The sequence below is a fragment of the Zalophus californianus genome, chromosome 10 (assembly GCF_009762305.2).
Source record: "Zalophus californianus isolate mZalCal1 chromosome 10, mZalCal1.pri.v2, whole genome shotgun sequence".
NCBI classification, from domain to species: domain Eukaryota; kingdom Metazoa; phylum Chordata; class Mammalia; order Carnivora; family Otariidae; genus Zalophus; species Zalophus californianus.
This window is the reverse complement of record NC_045604.1, coordinates 55,746,587-55,750,392: the sequence shown is the minus strand read 5'-3', so window position 1 is coordinate 55,750,392 and position 3,806 is coordinate 55,746,587. Positions and strand designations below refer to the sequence as shown.

General features: G+C 40.8%; 1 pseudogene across 1 annotated transcript; it reads left to right on the top strand.

The window, feature by feature from the left end:
- Window positions 1-1,847: 1,847 nt before the first annotated feature.
- LOC113932825 lies at window positions 1,848-2,962 on the top strand (annotated as a pseudogene). Its single transcript, XR_003523139.2, has one exon. The product of XR_003523139.2 is annotated as a selenoprotein F-like (transcript).
- Window positions 2,963-3,806: the final 844 nt, after the last annotated feature.

Here is a 3,806-nt window from a genome sequence, read left to right as displayed (position 1 = left end):
AGAAGATGTGGGTATTATATAAGACTGAGGAATCACTGATCTCTAACTCTGAAACTAATAATATATTATATGTTAATTAATTGAGTTCAAATTTAAAAAATAAATTAGTGTTTTTGTTTTCTTTGGGTAAATGCCCAGTAGTGGGATTATTGCATCATATGGTATTTCTCTTTTTAATTTTTTGAGGAACCTCCATACTGTTTTCCAAAATGTGTCCTTTTTCATTCAGTTTTCAAGCTCATTAAAGCTGGATGTTCAGGAAAATTAGTTAAACTGTATTATCTTGGAGGGGGCGGAGCAAGATGGCGGAGGAGTAGGAGACCTGGATTTCCTCTAATCTCAGGAATTCAGCTAGATAGGGATCAAACCATTCTGAACACTACAAACTCAACAGGAGATCGAAGAGAAGAATAGCAACAACTCCCTGAACAGAAAAGCGGCCACCTACTGGAAGGTAGGACGTGTGGAAAAGTGAATCCGAGGCGATATTCAGGAGGATAGACAGCGGGGGAAGGGGCCTCCGACGGCCGCTTCTGGCAAGTGATAAAGCCACGGAGCACAAAATCGGAACTTTTAGAAGTCAGCTCCGCTGAGGGACATCACTCCAGTGGCTAAGTGGGAGGTGGAAACCTTGCGGGACAGTGTGGTCTCAGGACCCTCGGGGTCACAGAAAGACTGGGGGTGCCTCAGTGTGGCAGAGCTCCCAAGTATTGGAGCCGGGAAGCCGGCTGCAGAGACGGAGCTGAGGTGCGGGCTCTCAACTCAGGGTTGCCATAAACTGTGATCGGCGACACAGTCAGGCCACTGCTCCTCCAGCAGGGACCCAACAAGCGTCAGATCTGGGGAGACTCCCCTTCCTCCCCTGGGAGGAGCGACGCAGGAGCGCACCACAGGGATCTGCTGGGTTTGGAGACTCCACACCAAGTCGGGAGCCAGAGACAGAAACACTCGGTCACAGGCCCGGTGAGCACGGAGTGCAGCCGGAGACCAGGGACACGGGAGTGACTTACTGCTTTTCTCTGGGGGCGCAATGAGGAGCAGGGCCCCAAATTCTTGGCTCCTCTAGGCGCAGATTGGGAGGCACCGTTTTCACTCTCATCCTCCAAAGCTGTACCGAGAGCTTGCAGGGAACAAAAGCTCCTGAAAGCAAACCTGAGCAAATTACTTAGCCTGGACCGGCAAGGGCGGGGCAATTCTGCCTCCACAAAGACATTTGGGAACCACGGCAACAGGCCCCTCCCCCAGAAGATCAGCACGAACCGCCAGCCAAGACCAAGTTTACCGATCAAGGACAATGGGAGAACTCTAGCGCTAGGGGAATACTGCACATAGAATTCATGGCTTTTTTTTTACCATGATTCATTAGTTTTTCAAAGTTAATTTTTTAACTGTTTTTTTTTAATTTTTCTTTTTCCCTTTTTCAACCAACATCTTATGAATCCCTTTTTGAAAAAAAAAATTTTCATTTTTCATTTTTAGAGTCATATTCTATCCCTTCAGAGTAGTTACCCTTATTTTTGGCATATATATATAAGTTGTTCTCTCTTTAAAATTTTGAGATACAGTTTCTTCTAACAGATCAAAATATACCCTAAATCACTAGTGTATGGCTTTGTTCTAGTCTCCTGCCTGATCACATTCTCTCCCTTTTTTTTTTTTAATCTTCTTCTTTCTTTTTTCAAACAGCTTCTTATCTTATCAATTCCTTTTATAAAATCTTTTATAATTTTCATATTTACAGTCATCTACCATCCCTTCATTGTATGAACCCTTATTTTGTACATATATAAATCTTTCTTTCTTTAAAATTTTAGGAGGCACTTTCTTCTAACAGACTAAAGTATGGGTAGCTATGGCGGCTGGGTCGAGTGGCTTGTTCCTGTCGGCGTTTGGGCTGCGATTGCTCTTGGCTGCTGTACTTCAAACGGTGTCTGCATTTGGTGCAGAGTTTTCATCAGAGGCTTGCAGAGAGATAGGCTTCTCCAGCAACTTGCTCTGCAGCTCTTGTGATCTTCTTGGACAGTTTAACCTGCTTCAGCTTGATCCTGACTGTAGAGCATGCTGTCAGGAAGAAGCACAATTTGAAACAAAAAAGCTTTATGCAGGTGCTATTCTTGAAGTTTGTGGATGAAAATTGGGGAGGTTCCCTCAAGTCCAAGCTTTTGTCAGGAGTGATAAACCCAAACTATTCAGAGGACTACAAATCAAGTATGTTCGTGGTTCAGATCCTGTATTAAAGCTTTTGGATGACAACGGGAACATTGCTGAAGAATTAAGCATCCTCAAATGGAACACAGACAGTGTAGAAGAATTCCTTAGTGAAAAGTTGGAACGCATATAAATCTTGCTTCAATTTTGTCCTATCCTTTTGTTACTTTATCAAATGAAATTATTACAGTACCTAGAGAATATTTTAGAGTTTTGCCTCCTCCCTTTGATCATTCTGTGAGGCATTAAACAGCTCATTAACAGTTGAAGTGGCAGCACAACCCATGGTATCTGAGGAGTTGGCAAGCTTAACAGAACCCAGTTTTCATAAATTTCCATCCTTCCATATTTGTTGATACCACTAACGAAATGCTTTGTAATAGTTGGCTAATTATGCAAATGATAGTTTGTAATAATTGGTCCAGTTTTAGGAACAGCAGATGTTTAGAGTAAGGCAGGTGATAAGGGAGAATGCCTACTGTGCCTCATGCATGTGCTGTGTGCTCTTTGAAAGCAACAGCAAAAACCACAAAGCAAGTAAGAGCCACTGAGCCTCAACAGATTGCCTGCTTCTTGTTTTCCCAGCTTTCCTTTTAATAGAAATGTTATAGTTCATAATGTGTTGCATTAAAACTTTATGGCTTCATTATTGTAAAACAGATTCAAGATCTACAGTAAGAATGAAACATTCAGAGATTTGCATTAATGAAGACTACACAGAAAACCTTCAGGAGGATTTCTGTGGTTCTGATATTTAGCAAGTTTTTGTGCTTCACACTCTTACAGAAAAATAAAAAATGATCATTTAAGACCAAAATATAAAGTTTCAAAAAAAAAAAAGACTAAAATACACCCAAAATCTAGTGCGTGGCTCTGATCTATGCACTACCCTGATCATATTTGATCATATTCTTTTTGTTTTGTTTTGTTCGGTTTTTATTTCTTTTTCTTTTTCTTTTTCTCTTTCTTTTTTCTTTCTTTCCCTTTCTTCTCCCCTGGTTTCAGGTCTTTTCTGATTTTTTTAGAGTATATTTGCTGGGGACATTGTTAACCTGTTAGCATTTTGTTCTCTCATTCATCTATTCTCCTTTGGACAAAATGACAAGGTGAAAAAAATCACCTCAGCAAAAAGAAAAAGAAGTAGTACCATCTGCCAGGGACCTACTCAATACGGACATTAGTACAATGTCGGACCTAGAGTTCAGAATCATGATTTTAAAGATACTAGCTGGGCTTGAAAAAAGCATGGAGTTTTAGAGACACCCTTCCTGGAGAAATAAAAGAACTAAAATCTAACCAAGTTGAAATCAAAAAGGCTATTAATGAGGTGCAATCAAAAAGGGGGAAACTAACTGCTAGAATAAATGAGGCAGAAGAGAGAATTAGCGATATAGAAGACCAAATGATGGAAAATAAAGAAGCTGAGAAAAACAGAGAGAAACAACTACTGGATCACGAGGGCAGAATTCGAGAGATAAGCAATACTATAAGATGAAAACATTAGAATAATTGGGATCCCAGAAAAAGAAAGAGAGAGAGGAGCAGAAGGTATATCGGAGCAAATTATAGCAGAGAACTTCCCTAAGGTGGGGAAGGAA